Source organism: Chelonoidis abingdonii, chromosome 3, assembly GCF_003597395.2.
Source record: "Chelonoidis abingdonii isolate Lonesome George chromosome 3, CheloAbing_2.0, whole genome shotgun sequence".
NCBI lineage: Eukaryota > Metazoa > Chordata > Testudines > Testudinidae > Chelonoidis > Chelonoidis abingdonii.
Window position 1 is genome coordinate 4,838,400 of NC_133771.1, and position 18,255 is coordinate 4,856,654.

General features: G+C 50.1%; 1 protein-coding gene across 2 annotated transcripts in view; it reads right to left on the reverse strand.

Annotated features, from left to right (window-relative positions):
• Positions 1–18,255, reverse strand: part of SCARA5 (scavenger receptor class A member 5) — a 155,144-nt gene that overhangs the window by 30,035 nt on the left and 106,854 nt on the right. The window lies entirely within an intron of this gene.

The window sequence follows — 18,255 nt, forward strand, 5'->3', positions numbered from 1 at the left end:
GGGGGGTTCCCCAGGGAAGGTTTTGGGGAGACCAGAGTGAGCCAAACACTGGAAATTGGCTGGTGGCAGCGATATCAGATCTAAGCTGGTAACTAAGCTTAGAGGGTTCATGCTAGCTTCTCAGGTTATGAACGCTAAGGTTCAAATCTGAGTAGGAAAGCTATGACAGAGAGGTCATCTGAATGAGCCCACACTGGACCAAAGCCTGTGCAAAGCGGCAGGAGCTCAAGACCTTTCCGGATCTGACCCAGTAAACAGCAAAGGACCCTGTTACCTTCCTGGGAAGGATGAAGGGCTGAGCTGACCATGCCGAGACTGCAGTCTGTAGTTCTAGAGACCTTAGGTGCTCTGAACCTGAAGCTTAGATGCCTCAGCCGCTCCCTTCTGATTAAGAGCATTCTTCTTATCAGTGAACTGCAGTTCTTGTCACTACCCTATAATCAGGTGGCTGCTGCTGCAGCAAATGATCATCCCTTTCCCTTGGAGGGCATGACAATACCCAGCTACTTACTCCCTGCCATGATTTAACCACCTCTGAAAAACTGGGGAGAAGGGAAGTCAGAGGAGTGCTTATAAAAGGGGGTGTCAGTATTTAGTTATCAGCAACACAAGAGTCTTTAGCAGCATTACCCCATATGTTCTCTGACCTCCCAGGCAAGTCCAGTGTTTCCTGGGAAAGCAACCCTAGTCTGTGGTCAAGTTTCTCCAAACTTAGAACCCTTTCCCCCAAGGTGACTGCCTCTCCTTCTCCTCCAGGATCCTGTCCCTTTCTGCCTTTCCTCAGGGCCATCCCTCAGCTTCCCACAGCGTCGCCCCTCCTGTAGGATGAGATCAGTGCTTCTACAACTTTTCCCAACCTAGCACTAAAAATTTCCCAAATCTGGTGAAAAATTCCCAGATAAAGTTTTTTTTACTGTGCTTCTATATCCTGGGAAATTTCCCAAAACCTGGGAATTTGTGAGTAAAATGTTTCAATCTGGGACATTGGGAATTTTCATTCACAACATTTTACTCAAATTCCCAGGCTTTGGGAAATTTCCCAGGATATAGAACCACTGGATGAGATGAGTCTGATTTACATAGGCCCAGGCCTTGCCCCTTCCAGCAGCCTGGGAGAGGATTGGATAATTGGAGCCAGCTGCTGGGCTGGGTTTTTTTCTCCCACCCTGTGGCAGTTTGCTCTGTCACACACCTGCATGAAGCCGCTGGGGGGTGATATAAATACAAAATGGGCAAGAGAAGGTTATTCCCTATTTCTGGTCAGGAGCTGATTCTTTTGCTGCTTGTGTTCTCTGATCAGGGGGTAGCCAGACTCCTTGGTAGTTTTGTGTTCTCTGAGTAGCAGGTGTGGTTCTGCATCCCTACATGGAGGACCTAATTTTCCCCTTGTTTTGCTGCTCCTAACTTTTCCTGAGGAGCAATGCAAGGTTTTGCTGGTGTGCTGTTTTCCCTTGTGCATACTCTTATAGAGCTCTTTGGAAGTCAAGGTGTGGTGAGTGGGGCAGGAGGAAAGCTGTAACTCACAGCAACCCAACAATGTAATTAAAGAGGTCCAGTTTAAATCCTCCACCATCTGAGCCCCAAGTTTATAGGGAAGGTACTGTTCTAAAACAGATAGAATCATAGGATTGGAAGGCACCTCAGGAGGTCATCTAGTCCAACTCGCTGCTCAAAGCTGGGCCAATCCTCAGATTTTTTTTGCCCCACTTGCCCCCTCAAGGATTGAACTCATAACCCTGGGTTTAGCAGGCTAATGCACAAACCACTGAGCTATTCCTCCCCCTCTCACATGGGGTCCCTTTCCTCTGGGTTGGCCAGCCCAGCCCTGCAGAGTAGCGAGAGCCTAGAAGCTTGCTCTGAACTGCCACGCAGTGTGCAGAGAAATCTAAACCTTATTGAGACCCTGTTTGTCCCACTCAGAGGAACGGGGCTGGTGCGCCACTGAGTGAAGGAGAATATAGGGTTTGGATCCTAGCTGAAGATGTGGGATAGGTATGCTGCAGGTGTTCATTTTATCTGTGCATACGCTTCCCTGCCGTACCCAGCGGTTAGGTGAGACAAGTCGGCAAGTGGGCTAAGAGAGAGGTTAATCTGGCCAGCGAGGAAGTTTATGGACATTTTGGGGACAGAAGGATCAAAAACCAAGATGAGGTGAGTTGAAAAAATCTGAATTTTGCTGTTGAATCTAAAAGTGCTGACAAAGATTTCAGTTCCTCCTTCCCACTCTGACCCAAGCTGATCTACTAAGCTGGGTTTCCAGACTGACTGACTGACTAACAGAAATATCTGCCCTCCCCAGATCTCAGGGTCATGATTGCCATTGGTGGGAAAATAGGTGTTTGTTTCTGAGAAAATGTGAAAAAACTAAAATGACTTTTTTCCCCACAAGGGGAGGCAATGCATCATGGGAGATGTAGTCCAGCTAGAAAGCCTGGCCCACAGAGTGAGATGAGTACCCAGAAGTCACCTACTTCAGGACAGGCCCAACAAGGAAAATAACAGAACACCACTGGCCATCACAAATAGCCCCCTGCTAAAACCTCTCCAGCACATCATCCGTGATCTACAATCCCTCCTGGAAAACGATCCCTCACTCTCCCAGACCTTGGGAGGCAGGCCAGTCCTCGCTTACAGACAGCCCCCCAGCCTGAAGCAAATACTCACTAGCAACTACCCACCACACCACAGAAACACTAACCCAGGAACCAATCCCTGTAGCAAACCCCATTGCCTACTCTGTTCCCATATCTACTCTACCGACACTAGCAGAGGACCCAACTACCTGAGCCAGACCATCAAGGGCTCATTCACCTGCACATCTGCTAATGTGATATATGCCCTCATGTGCCAGCAATGTCCCATGTACATTTGCCAAACCAGTCTTTATGTGAAAGAATAAATGGACACAAATCAGACACCAGGAATGGTAATATAGAAAAGCCAGTAGAAGAACACTTCAATCTCCCTGGACACTCAATAACAGATTTAAAAGTAGCCATCCTGCAGCAAAAACACTTCGAAGAGAAACTGCAGAGCTGCAATTCATTTGCAAATTTAATACCATTAATTTGGGCTTGAATAGGGACTGGGAGTGGTTGGCTCACAACAAAAGCTATTTTCCTTCTCTTGGTATTGACACCTCCTCATCAGTTATTGGGAGAGGACCACATCCACCCTGACTGAACCGGCCCTGTCAGCACTGGTTCTCCACCTGTAAGGTAACTCCCTTCTCTTCATGTGTCAGTATATTTATGCCTGCATCTGTAATTTTCACTCCATGCATCTGAAGAAGTAGGTTTTTTATCCACAAAAGTTTATGCCAAATAAATCTGCTAGTCTTTAAGGTGCCACTGGACTCCTCGTTGTTTTTCACAGAAGAGAGTGTGAGCATAAGGCATCTGAACTACAACTCCCATGAGGTGCAGCAGCACAATTTTGAATTGAAACATTTCATGTTTTGGCCAAAAACATTTCAGGTTTGGGGGCATTTGCCTTTTTGACCAAATATCGAGACGTTCCATGGAGAGCAGGCACATCTCACGAAAAACATGGGTTAGTCAAACTCCCATTTTCTTGTAAAAAAAAAAAAAAAAAAAAAAAAAAAGGTGTCTTGGTGGAAAATTTTTGACCAGCCCTAGTCACGCTCCTGGTGAATTAAGGCCTCTACTCTGTAACCAGGTTGGCTTTAAACATAATGCTGTGTCCTGACACAGCCTGGTCTGGGCCTGTGCTTCCATTTAGGCGACCTAGGCAGTCGCTTAGGGCACCAGGATTTGGGGGGGCGGCAATTCGGCAGCGAGGGGTCCTTCCGCGCTCTGGGTCATCGTCGGTAATTCTGCAGCGAGTCCTTCACTCGCTCCCGGACCCACTGCCGAAGTGCCCCGAAGACCGGGAGCGCGGAAGGACCCCCCCACCGCAGAATTGCTGCCACCGACAAGGAGCGCGGAAGGACCCTCGCCTAGGGCACCAAAAACCCTGGCGCTGCTCCTGAGCCTGGTTGATATATGCTTAGTAACCGTGATAATGAACAGTGTATCATCTCTGTCAATGGTCTGAATTGCACGTGGCTGTCTTCCAGCAATCATGTCCTCACACTGCTATTTGCTGTGCGAACACCTTCACTGTGCTTGTGTAAATGGACTGGCTGTTTTTTCTTCTCTCTGTGCATTAGGACATCCCTCTCTAGGTATGTCCCCCAGGCCACTCCTGAGGCACTATGGGATAGCTGCCCAGAGTTTTCCCAGCATGCTCTGAAATAAACATGGTTAGAAGGGATGATGGGTGGGGACCCACAAACACAGATGACACATGGCTGCATGGTGAAGGAATGATGCCAGGTGCACACAACCAATCTGTGGTGTTGTAATTGAGTCAGACAAGAGTATCACGACACTGGTTACATAAACACAGCTGTTACTAATGGTGTGCGTGAGGCTTGTGTGCATAGCATCCCGCTGAAGCATCTGGTGGTGGCTACTATCAGAGGCATGAGAGAGGCCTAGATGGAGAATGGTAGTAGCCATCTTCCTATACATTCCCATCCGTTCCACGTACTGCGCTCAAACCTACCAGCTACACTGCATCATATGCAATGCATGGCCATTCCAGAACTGTCACGGAGCATGGGCTGCTCCTTCCTCGGCGGATGCTGTTGCCTATAGATTATGATCTGAGTGGAACTTGCAGGACAAAACCCTGCCCTATTCAAGACGCATTTAAAATGCACTCATTTATTGCTCTGGGCAAGTACACATGACACCCAGAGACCAGATCGCAGTCCCCTATGAAAACCCTCTGCTTCTCCGCCCTCCCACACCTATTGGCAGGTCACCGGAAAGGAAGCGAGAAGAGAAACGAAAGGGCACCGCCATGATTGCTGGTACTCTCCGCGAACCATCCGCAGCTGCCCCTGGGCACAAGCCCTTCAATGTGGATGCTGCAAGCGATATCCAGGCCCAGCTTTGACACATCCTCTATTTGGTCTCCGCGTGGTAACAACAAACAACACACACGAGTTGCAATGAAAAAAAATCCATGCAGGAAATTCTTGCCCTTTAGCTTGGAGGCTCTGGGAAGATGATTGCTCCCAGGGGGTGCCTCAGCTGTGTCCAATGGAAGAAACCTGCCTGGAGCTGGCTCTGCTGATGAAAAGCAGATGAGTGCAGAACAGAGAACAGCAGGAGAGAGGCCAGAGATGCTGCTATCCAGCATGCAATGCATGTTACTGGGAGTCTGGTTATAGACCCATAACCACCGACTGGTTCTCCGCCATCCCAAATCTCTGCCCCCTTCACATTTCAGGCTTGTGGGCGGGAGGGATTGCGAAGTCCACTCAAAGCTTATTTGCCTGAATACCCAGTGCTTTGATTGGCTTACAGCAAATCCATTAGACTGGACACCACCCACAGGATGCCCTCTGTGTTAGCCCAGCGTGGAATGCCCCTTTCTACAGGGCTTCATGTGCCTCCTGTGTATGCTGCTTTAAACCTTATTTCTTCACAGAATCCAGGCTTTTTAGTCATACAATTGTCCTATTCTTCAAAAACTCCAGATTTTGTTGATTTATTTGTGAGAAAACTTTTTTTTAAAGATTTTTTTTTCTGTTTCTTTCTAATTTTTCCATGGAAAATACTTTCCATTCTCTAACTAGAGCTGGTGTAGATGCCCCTCCTCCAGTGCCAGGAAGCCACCTCTGAGAAGAAACCCAGCACCTGTTTCACAGCGCGCAGGGATGCAGGGCAAGAGGTTAGCCACATAAGAGCTACAGGAGGTGCTGCTAACTGACTACAAGTATTTGAAGGGTAAAATGCCAAGGAGGGAGAAGATGGTTTGGATTAATTTGAAGAAATGGAGCTGGAAGCAATGGGGTGACAATGAGTAAAGGAAAACCCAAGCTGCATCTCAGGAAATGTTCTGTAACAGTGAGTTCTGATCCAAAGTGGGAAGGAGAAAGGCTATGCTGTGGAAAGGTTGGAGCCCCACTTGCAGGGGAATTTAAAATGAGACATTAGAAGGTCCAGGGGGAAATTCTGCATCGGGAGGATGGAGAAAATAACCTCAACATCAGTCTCTCCTAGGCCATGGCTTCAGGCTGGCCCATTCCTTCAGTGGGGGGCGCTGGTCCGGCCCTGTAGCGGCTAAGTCCAAGAGACACACTGAACGCCAGGTCCCTGCGCAGCCCCGGCATGGCTTTGACAGTCAGGCTGCAGGCCCCACTCACTCCTGTTTCAAGCCCCGTCTTGCGCCCAGACTCAGCGCTCCTGTTTCCTTCTGTCTGGAAGCCAAGCATGTGCACACCGCTTGGCGGCTTTCAGCCCCATTTGCCTCTCCTTAACTCCGCGTCGGCTCACTCAGAAGCCGTCTCCATCCCGCCTTCTGCTGCCTCATTGATGGACTTTGCTCTTGGTTTGGCCTGTCCAGATCATTTAGAGGGATGAGAAGCAGCACAAGACCTGGGTACCGTCTCCACCATCTCCCTGCAGATATGGCCCGGGTGTTGTATGGACCATTCCTCTTCTTCTTAACCCCGTCTCTCTCTCCAGAGCTTCCTGGAGATGAACACATTACCCCTCATGTTCCCAGCATGGGGTGGGGCAGGGATCGGAACAGGGTAGGTGGTGCTTAGGGAAGCCCCGCCTTCTGCTGGGAAGGGGAGGATGCTGGGATTGCTGTCCTTAGATGCAGCATGCAGGCTCTTTGTAGATGCCTTTAGGTTTAAGCGTCATCTCTTGCTAATGGGAGCAGCTGTTTGAGCCAGATCTCAGCGGATGCAAATATACTTCAATGCCAGTTCACACCAGCTGAAGGTCTCCCCCATCCAAATCCTCCTTGCTGCTCCAAGGAAGGACCAGTTGTGAGGTCTCCATGGTGCTACCCCCACATCGCTAGACGGGGAACTGAACCTGTGGCTGACTAGCCCAGGAACAGGAGCCTCAGCCGCTGCATCCATAAGACACTGAACATAGGTCTCTTCCGTGGTCCCCTTTCCTGGCAGCTCCATCTCGGCCATGTCCTTCGTCCTGCAGGGCCAGGGCACATGCTTTGTGCTCCATGTGCTTAGATTCGCTTGCTTATTTTAGAATTTGTCTTGGCCTTCTTTGCTTGCATTGGCATCTCCCCATAAACAGAATTTTCATTTCCTTGGCTTCCTGGAAGGCTTATCTGACCTTCTCCCCCTCTGAGACAGCTCAGTCAGAGAACAGAGAGTGCAGCCTCTTACCTCTGATTTCCCCGCCTGTCTCTGTTAGCTCATCTAGCTGTTAAAGTTCATGGATCTTCCACCGAAGTACACAGGTGTTTGGCATATAGTTGTCCATTCCGTGACTGACAGACCCTTGTGTGCTGACACCTAGAAAGCACAGGCCTTGGAAGTCAGTCTGGGAGCTAGAGATCCAGAGAGAACCACGGGGTCTGTCTGTGTCCAGCAGCCTCAGCAATAATCTCCTTGATATCATTATAATGTAATTGTGTCCTTTTTCTGCCAAGACAGCAGTGGTGCTGTGTGACAGGGCGCTCTTGCCCCACGCTGGTCTGGAAGGGGTTATCCCCACCCTATTGGCTGAGGAGGCCGTGCCCTCTCAGCACTGCTGGGCATCCTCCAACTACAGCCTAGGTGTGACGGGCTGGGTCACAGGGACCCCCTTGGGACTGCCACCTGATATGCTGAGACTACCTCTGAGTCTGTTTTCCCTGCCAGCTTGGGACTTCAGTGCCCTGTCTTGTTGAGCCAGACACATTAGCCTGCTGCAGACACAGACCCAGGTCTGAACCATGTCCCACAAAAGCTGAAGACTTAACTGGAAACAGCTTAAGAAGTGGTGCTGTGTCTAGTACCCAGACACCCAGCTCCTAGTGGGATCCAAACTCCAAATAATCCATTTAACACTGTATAAAGCTAATACAGGGTAAACTCATAAATTGTCCAGCCTCTATAACACTGATAGAGAGAGATGCACAGCTGTTTGCTCCCCCAGGTATTAATTACTCATCCTGGGGCAATTAATAAACCAAAGTGATTTTATTAAGTATAAAAAGTAGGAGTTAAGTGGCTCCAAGTAATAACAAACAGAACAAAGTAAGTTACCAAGCAAAATAAAACAAAAACACGCAAGTCTAAGTCTAATACATTAGGAAACTGATTAGAGATAAAATCTCCCCCTCAGAGATGATCCAATGAGCTTCTATCACAGACCAGACTCCTTCCTAGTCTGGGCTCAATCCTTTCCCCTGGTGCAGCCCTTGTTCCAGCGCAGGTGGTAGCTAGGGGATTTCTCATGACTGCAGCCCCCTTTGTTCTGTGCCACCCCCTTGTATAACTTTGGAACAAGGCAGGAATCCTTTGTCCCTCTCTGGGTCCCCACCCCTCCTTCTAAATGGAAAAGCACCAGGTTAAAGATGGATTCCAGTACCAGGTGACATGATCACGTCACTGTAAGACCCCAAGCCTTCATTCTTCCCAGCCCAACTCACAGGAAGGCCTGCAAGTAAACAGAGCCATCTACAGTCAATTGTCCGAGTTGATGGGAGCCATTAAGATTCTAACCCACCATTAATGGCCCACACTTTGCATAATTAAAATAGGCCCTCAGAGTTATATTCACTAGTTTCAGATCCAAGAATGATGCATTCATACAAATAGGATGCCCACACTCAGAAGATTATAAGCTTTGTAATGATGTCTTACAAGAGACCTTTTGCACGAAGCATGTTCCAGTTACATTATATTCACTCATTAGCATATTTTCATAACATCATACGGAGCGTGCACTGTCACACCAGCTATAAAGGGAGCAACTACTCAGCTCAGTCAAGGCTGAGCACTGAAGAGGGAGGATGCAGTCAGCCAGCTCCAGCCTGGTTGCTGCTGAAACTCAAGCCTGCGGAAGCCAGTCCCACCACGACACAAGAGGATGCCTGTGACAGCTTGGAACCGCTGGGAACTGCCCGAACCGAGGAACTGTGAGACACTGGGGACGCCCAGACCACCACACTAAGAGATGGGGTAGGAAGTGACCATGGGGGCTGACCATTGGGTCGGATGCTGTCAGCCTGTTGCAGTCAGATCCCTGCTGACCCAGTGGCGGAACCATCTGCCACCGTTAGGGCCCTGGGCTGGGACCTGGTGGAGTAGAGTGGGCCCAGGTCCTCCTTACCTCCTGCTGCCATCTCCATCCCAGGGGTGGCAGCCTCCCCACCTTAGGCCAAGAGGCCTGCATTTGTCTGCCACTTACCTGAGCCAATCTACTGCTCTATCCCACATAAAGGGTCAGAGAGCCCCTGATCCTTAGACAACTTGTAGCTCCGCCTTGCCTGAGAGCTGAGCTTCCTAGACTGTTTGCAGCTTTGTCCTACTGGAAGGCTCAACACACCCATACTGACTCTGGCTATTACACCACCCAGCCCTGAGAGAAAGGCAGCCATATTAACTTTGGCTCATAGGCCACACCATCCCGAGGCTAAGCGAGGTTGAATGGACTTAACCACGGGGCTATAATGACCCCTACCCCATCCCAAAAAGGGGACAGGGCATATTTGCTTCCTGACATGCGGGGACTGTGCATGCTGGGGATTCTGCCACATCTCCTGGCTTGAAGTAGTGATAGCAAACCAGATCCATGGTTTCCATCAGCAGCACTCCCACTATAAAAATTGCTCCAGCACCCCTATATGAGAGGTTGTAGGGTGTGTTCTGGGGATTCACCCAGGGGTCCAGAGAGGGGTGGCAGGGATGGACTTTGTGGGAGACACATACTGTCACCTCACTGCTGAGTGGTAGCAGATGTCAGAGCCTTTCAGGCTGGCCTCCCACTGCAGCAGACATCAGTGATGTGGAGTTTGGGCATATTGCTAGTGCAGCTTGTTTCTTTACACCGCACCAGTCCTGAAGCAGAGGTGGTCACAAATGACATACAGACAAGCCCTGTTCCCAGGGAGCAACGCTGCCCTAAGAATTGATCCCAGTGAGAGAGATTAAGGTAGGGCGCCAATATTGCCCAGTGCGTCTAACTTTCTGCGGCTTGCAAGCCGCAATGCTTCTATTCATAGACGTGCACAATGCTAACAACAACACCGCACTTCTTCAAAGACTGACCATAACACCAAGAACAGCAATGTGCCACTCTGTGTGACAGCACCACTTGGTGGCTCCTGCCAGAACAGTATCACATTTCTGTTTGCTGAAATGGCTAAGTCAAAAAATCAGAATTAGGTCTAGTAACAGCTGCCAAACTCCTGCACTGGTTAGAGTTCCCATCCAGTTCCTCTGTGTGGTACTTCCTAGGTAGACAAACTGACCTCTGGGCAGGCTTTGGATTGGGTGGGGTGTGTTTTTTTTCATGAGACCTTAAAACCAAGGTCTTATCTATTCTACCGGTGGTGATCCTAATGAGAAAGGATTTGTCCCAGTGCCCACAGCTAAAATCTCCCCTCCCGATGCCACGGTGCCGTGTGGAGTGTTCTGGCTGGGTGCAGGACTCCACCCCAGACGTGGCCGCATTTCAGCGGTGACATGACTATGCTGAGCGGTGCATGACTATGCTGATTACTAGTCCAGAAAACCAACCCTTCACTGAAAGCACGGAACTGGGGTATTGCTTCCCCATGTGTCTGCTTGCTATAGGTCACAGCAAGGACTATAAATCATAGAAATTCAGCAATTACCGCCAGCGTCTTTGGCCATTTATTGGAGATGGGCCTGGACCAGTGCCCCAGATCTGAACACCCCTGAAACTCGGGGAGTTTTGAAACCCAGATTTGGAAGCTGAGGTCTTCCCCATCTACCTCTGAGCCTGAACTGCTAGGAGGGGCCATTTGTGGACAACAGTCAGAAAAAGGACAAGGGATCCCATATGTGAGAACATGGGCGGGAACATTGGGTTGTTCCATCATGGATACAGCGGGGAGGAAATTTCTAAATGTTTAAACCCTAGAGGGTGGGGTATTCTCGGTCACGCAGCCTCCATCCCCTCCTGCACATGGACCAGTGACCCCTCCAAAGGACCAGCTTACACATTACATCAGTGGTCCCCAACCTTTTTGTGGCCAGTAGCACATTCATGTTTTCAGAAGAGTGTGGCGGGCGCCAGCAATTACTCACATACAGGGCCGGCTCCAAGCACCAGTGGACCAAGCACGTGCCTCGGGCAGCACATGCTACGGGGCGGCATTCCGTCCATTCTGCAGAGTCAGAGCGGGTTTTTTTGATTTTGTTTTTTTGTTTTTTTGGGTTTTTTGGCGCCAGTTCTGGGCAGTGCAGAGAGAAGCTGGAGAGAAGCCTGGAGGACAGAGAACACTGGCGCCCGCAGCCTGCAGCCCCAGAGTTCTCTGTCCCCAGTGGGTGTGGGGCCCGGCTTCTCTCCCCTGCTGGGCACCAGGTGGGCCTCATCCCTGCCAGGGACAGAGAACACTGGCATCTGCAGCCCCGGAGTTCTCTGTCCCTAGCAGGCACGGGGCCATGGCTTTTCTCCAGCTTAAGCCGCAGCCCCGCGCCTGCCAGGGACCAAGAACACCGGCGCCCGCAGCCTGCAGGCCTGGAGTTCTCTGGCCCCGGCAGGCGTGGGGCTGCAGCTTCTCTCCCCTGCTGGGCACTAGGCAGGCACACATAAATGCCCCGGCAGGTGCCATGGTGCTCACGGGCACCATGTTGGGGACCACTGCATTAGATGGTAAAGAAAATCCGTCGTTTCTAACCCCCTGAGGGCAGCACCTCAAAGACGGCAACATTCATCTAAAGTCCAGGGGCCTCTTATAGGGGCCAGATCAGATCAAGCGATTAGTCTGAACCTAGACCTGCAAGAGGCAAGATAAATTGTGTCTCATGATCTCATATACAGGGGCAGCTCCAGGCCCCAGCACACCAAGCGCGTGCTTGGGGCAGCAAGCCACAGGGGCCGCTCTGCCGGTCGCTGCAAGGGCAGCAGGCAGGCTGCCTTCTGTGGCTTGCCTGCGGAGGATCCGCCGAAGCCGTGCGACCAGCGGACCCCCCGCAGGCAAGCCGCCGAAGGCAGCCTGCTGCCGTGCTTGGGGTGGCAAAATGCCTAGAGCCGCCCCTGCTCATATAGGCCCCAGCAGCCTTATTGCCCAGAAGCCCAGGACAATCAGAAATCAGATCCAGGTGAATTTAACCTAATTACTTACTGCTCAGTGGGAAAAGGGCTGTCTCACCCCTACAAACCCAGGGTTTGCTGGCCAAGCGACATATCCCACCTGAGACCAACAGTGACAAATTAGCCTCTCATTAAACCAAGCAGCAGACTCTAAGAATATAAGAATGGACATATTGGGTCAGAGCAGTGGCCAGTGCCAGGTGCCCCAGAGGGAATGAACAGAACAGGAAATCATCAAGTGATCCATCCCCTGTGGCCCATTCCTGGCTTCTCTACCAAGATGAAGATCATGTAAGTACCTAGGTGGATGGACAGGCAGATACTACTGCTGTACAGGAGAAGTCCATGACTTTTCCCACCCTGCTTGCTGCTCTGCTCTGACAACCATGTTTGAGATCCAGCCTGACCTTGGAAAAAGTCACTTTCCTGTCCCCAGGCCCAGTCTGATATGCGAACCTTGGAGACAGCCTGCTAGGGTCTAAGATGCATTCAGCAGGTAGATCAATATCTATTGAGCCAATATGAGTGGGGAAAATGAACAAGCCCCGTTCTCTTATTTCTGCACAAAGGAGGCTGATTCCTAATGTCCTGGCCATCAAATTAACGTAGCTAACGAAAACTATTTACTCAGCAGCCAGACTTTACACTCAGAGTGTGAGTCCCAGCTCAGGGCACGTAGCAATGACTATAGACTGGTTTCAGCAAATGAAATGATCTTGACAACAGAGTTCACAGGAAAGATGATGGACGAGGGTTGAGACTGTCTTCCTTATGTACGATGAGGAATGGAAGGGTAGGCACTAAAAGAGGAGAGGCCTTTTGAAGGAGTTTCTCAAACATCATCTTGAACACAAGAAAAGCATATCCCGCCGTGAGAAAAACAAAGCCCGTCTGGTTTGGCAGTGTTCCCGGATCATAGGCTGTGATTCCCAGTGTAATATTTCCCAACAGGCCCATGCTGAAGTCGTTAAGTCACACACAGGACACTTTAATGTATTTATTTTATGTGTGTAGGTTCAAACCGCAACTCTAATAACATTGTCCATCCAGAGAATGCGATTCCTTATTGGACTCATCTCTTGGAAAGCAGAGCCACTCCTTCCGCTGGGCAAATTTTGTTTTCACGCAGACTTTGGCCTTGAATGGGTCTAATCAACTTGGACAAACATTTACAGGGTTGAGGACTCAAACATTCCCTCTCTCACTCACACACACACACACATTGGCATGGGTGTGCAGGAAACGTGTATTTAATAACATACTCCAGGATTAAGAGGGGGAGTGTTTGCCCGGGACTGAAGTAAAGGTTAATTCAGCTTTGCTTAATACTCTTTGCCTGTCAAGCCGTTATTTGGCAACAGTCGATGAGAAAAATCTACCGTCCCCTCGTCTCAGAAAGGAAAGGAAACCACAGACCATAACTATAATGTGGGTTTGGCTGAGGGATGCCAAAAAGCAGGTGGTGTGATTGGCTTCCAGCCACATTGTAACCACCAATCGCTAGCTCCTTTGTGATATCAGGGGCGGCTGCTGCCCCCCAAGAATTGCAGTGCTCTTGAAAAAGACGCAGGACTGTGATGATCATCTAGTCCAGCATCTCTCAAACAAGGGGTCCCAACCCAAAGGGGGTCACAAACCTATTGTAGCGGAGTGTAGACAAGCGGATTCACCCCTGCAGCGCCTCCTGCTGGTGACTCAGGAATTAGCTTGTTCCAGCTCCAGAGCGCCCTCTGCAGGCCAGTGATCCGCTTTTCCTCTGGCCCCCGTGTTCGTCCCAGGACCCCGGTGCCCTGTTAGCTGGGGTGCTGCCCCTGGCAGTAACCCATTTCTCTCAGGGTCTCCCCTCCCCAGGGAACTCCCACCTACTATTCTCACCTTGCCTCAGTATATGGCTACCACCAGTCATTGTCTAGCCCCACGCCCTGGGGCAGACTGCAGTATCAGCCACTCATCACTGGCAAGGAGAGTTTGGACCTGCTGCCTTGGCCTACCCCTGGGTTGCCCCTCTGCAACCCCCAGTACCTGTTAGCCCAATGCTAGGTCACAGCCTGGGGCTTTCCAGGCTGGAACTCCCCAGCTCCTCTGCCTTTCCCCAGCCCTGCTTCACTCCGGTACCCTGTCTCTAGCTCTTTGCAGCCAGGCCCATCTCCCTCTACAGGCAGAGGAAGACTGCTTGCTCCTGGCTTCCCTGGCCTTCTTATAAGGCCCTGTTGCTCAGTTTGGGGCACGGCCCCAGCTGCAGCCACTTTGCCCCAGTCAGCCCAGCCTAAAGCTGCTTTCTCCAGCCACGGCCCCTTCCCCGGACTGTTTTTAACCCTTCAGGGCAGGAGCGGGGGTCCACCCTGCTACAGGGAGGTTGCGGTTTTGCCACCGTAACTTCTGTGCTGCCTTCAGAGCTGGGCGGCCAGAGAGCGGTGGCTGCTGACTGAGGACCCAGCTCTGAAGGCAGTGCTGCCACCAGCAGCAGTGCAGAAGTAAGGGTGGCCTGGTATGAGGAGGGTAGTCACATTTTGGGGGCAAGTGTCATCACAGCCTGAAATATTTTCAAAGGGGGTCCCAGCAAAAAGAAAAGGACGTTTGAGAACTCCTGATCTAGTCTGACCTGCTGCAGGACACCGGCCAGTGGTTCCTGCATCAAGCCTGTACCTTGTGACTGAGCGCAAGCGTGATGGCCACCAAGCCTGGTGAGTGGCACTGCTGTGGATGCTGAAGCCCCATGCCCTCAGGGACTGTTCTCATCTCTAAAAATCCCGGTAAGGAAAATTGTCAGCGGCTGTAAAACAAAGAAAACAAACTGGAGCTACTGCAACCCACCCTTGTATTCTTTCATTCCTTCAGCTTCTCATCCTCCCTTCTTCTTTATTCCTCCCTTTCAGCGCCACAACATCCTTCCTAGGGCTAGGCCCACACTTGTGAGGGACCTGCTGTCTGCATCAAGCCATGGGTAGGGTGAGAAGGAAGCTAGCTGTGTTTTTCTGCACATAGCCCAGAGCCGGCTCCAGTCCTGTCCCTGCACAGACATACCAGGGCTTACGGATCCTTAGTTCTTTTCCAACGAGAGGGAGCCCTGGGCTAATAACAGCAACTCACAGTGTTAAGTGTTGTCTGTCTTCCAAGCACTGCGCAAACATTGTCTAGTCAGCAGGGAGATCTGAAGAGCCAGTGCAGCCCTCGGAGCACAGAAACCCTTTGAAGGCAAGACGGTGCCGAACAGAAGACGTCTGGGAGGTCAATGCGGAGAACAGATTCTCCCTCTTGATGAACCAGGTTGGGATCTGGTACGTGGTCGCCAAAGTGACAATGGGATGGGGTTGCCACTCATTCCATGACTTATAGGACAGCCTTTGATTTTGAGGATCATGATCCAAGGATCCTGACATATTTCTGGGGTGAGAGCAGCATCATTTGGTTTGTGGCAAGGATGGAACAAGGCAAAATCATGGTGCCCCGGATCTGCCTGGAAGAGCCGGCAGCCCTTCTGCATTCTTGTTTCACCATTGCCTGGCACAGAGAGAGGAGGGCTCTCCGTCCTGCTGGCACTGCCCTTTTGGTCTGGAATCCCACCTCTTCTCCCATGTTTGCAGGATGTGACAGGGACAGCACGCCCCTCTGCAGAGGTGCATGAGTTTCAAACATTTCCCCTCCCAGTGCTAGTATGCTGCAGCACACCCCAGGGGCCACAAAACAGGCACAGTGCTGCACAGTCAACGGGACACCTCCATGCGGATAAACAAAGTGCTACTATTCCAGCCTGGTGAATTTCACCTATAAGCTACTGGGAATCCCATTACCTTATTTTAATGAATCCATGGCTGCATACAGACAAAGCACACATCGCAGGCACCAGCTCACTTGCACAGATGCAACACTGGAAGCAGGACTGGCTCTAGGCACCAGCAAAGCAAGCACGTGCTTGGGACGGCACATTTCCAAGGGCGGCATTCTGGCCATCCTTTTTTTTTTGGAAAAATCCACCAATGTATGAAAAAAAAACCCCGTGAAGATCAAAAAAATCTCCAGTAGTGTGACAGGAGCATGACATGAAAAATATTGTGTCATAATGTGAATGTGCGTAAATGTGTAAACATTAATGGTTATTGATTAATTAAATCAGGAATCACAATTACTTGTGTGTACTGTGCCGCCCTATCAGTGCCACTCACGCCAATTTCTGTGTTGCGTCGGTGCCAGTGGTTATAGGGCTAAAATGCTGAGACGAAAACGACTATCTGGTGCTGTGTTTTTTTTTAAAATTTTAAACAGTCAAAAAAAACCCCCCAAACAAACAAACAAAAAACATTGCAAAGTGCAAAAGTGTAAAAGCCAAAAAAAAAAAAAAAAAGTGGGGGGGGAGCCGCCAAATTTTTTTTTGCTTGAGGCGGCAAAAAACCTAAAGCTGGCCCTGATTGGCAGCAGGACCCTGGACTGTCTCTTGCAAGCTCTCAGTCCAGAGACTCCAGATGAAGGAGAATTTCTCTTAGTTCATAGAATCCTAGAATACCAGGGTTGGAAGGGACCTCAGGAGGTATCTAGTCCAACCCCCTGCTCAAAGCAGGACCAACCCCAACTAAATCATCCCAGCCAGGGCTTTGTCAGGCCGGGCCTTAAAAACCTCTAAGGAAGGAGGGAACCCATTCCAGTGCTTCACCACCCTCCCAGTGACAAAGTTTTTCCTACTATCCAACCTAAACCTCCCCACTGCAACTTGAGACCATTGCTCCTTGTTCTGTCATCTGCTACCGCTGAGAACAGCCGAGCTCCATCCTCTTTGGAAACCCCTTCAGGTAGTTGAAAGCAGCTATCAAATCCCTCCTCATTCTTCTCTTCTGCAGACTAAACAATCCCAGTTCCCTCAGCCTCTCCTCGTAAGTCATGTGCTCCGGCCCCCGATCATTTTCACTGCCCTCCGCTGGACTCTCCAGTTTGTCCACATCCTTCCTAGCTGTAGTAATATTCGTGCTTATATCCTCTGTGGGCCACGAGGAGAGGGTGACATGAGCAAATCAACGGGGCACCTTGCACATGATTGGCTCAGTACCATCTACTGCGTTCCCCTGTCTGCTCTTCCTTGGTTTGCATTACGAGGATCGAAATATGCAGGACACCTTCTTTACCGAGGGCTGCAACTCTGAGATCTTTGTGTGGCTTCCTCTCCACTTAGCAATGTCACCAATAAATTTCTCTTCCCACATCTCTTCCCTTCAGGACAGAGCTTCCTGGGGGGCTGCAACTTTGCTTTGCAATCTGGGGGAGTGGTGTACCCACCAGGAACAGTTCCTCTTACAAGGGTGGCGTGAAACGAGGGACAGACGGAGGAACTGGTCCTTTCAATGGATCTGAATGATGCTGGTGGTAATTGCTGTAGTGTTGAGTACATATTTGGGAGTAGACAGATTGATCCAGACTGGCAGTTCCTAACCCGAGGTCCATCTAATGCAGTCTCCTCTCTCTGATGGATATACAGAAAAGCTGAAAGGTTTCATTTTCTGTGGTACTTTCCCAACGGTGCACCAGGTGCATGTGTGTGATTCAGAGCAAGAGGTATATTAAAAGAAGACACTTTTGTTTTCACAATGCACCATTAACCTGGAGAACTCACTGCCACAGTATATTATTGAAGTTAAGAGCATAGTCAAATTCCTGTAAAGTTGAGGCATTTATATGACGATCATCTGCAGGAACAGGACAAAAAATGTGTGTGGAATATCAACCCTCATGTTTCATAGCAGAAGCGCACCAGTATCTGCCTGGGGTCAGGAAGAAAGTTCTCTTCAGAGCAGGTTATTCCTTAAGTGTTCACTGGAGGATTTGTTTCACCTTCCTGATTTCTATTAGAGACAAGACACCAGACTAATTGGGGCTGTATGGCAATTGCTGTGTTTCTGTGTTAGGGGTTGTCTATTTGTGTGAGAAGCATATATTGCGTGCCATTAACCCTGCCTGACCACCTCCCCACATACACACGCTTCACCCCTCTGGGGTTCTTATGCAAAGTAGGAAATAGCAGGCCTCACTGGGAACTTTCTGTGAGTGCACCTGGCTTGAAATGATGATGCTTTCATTTTCTGTACCTTTAAATCTCTAAGTGCAGCACCTACCTCCAGAGAGAGCAGCCTTTTGTTTTTTAGAGCTGTTGTAGAGTATTACAAAG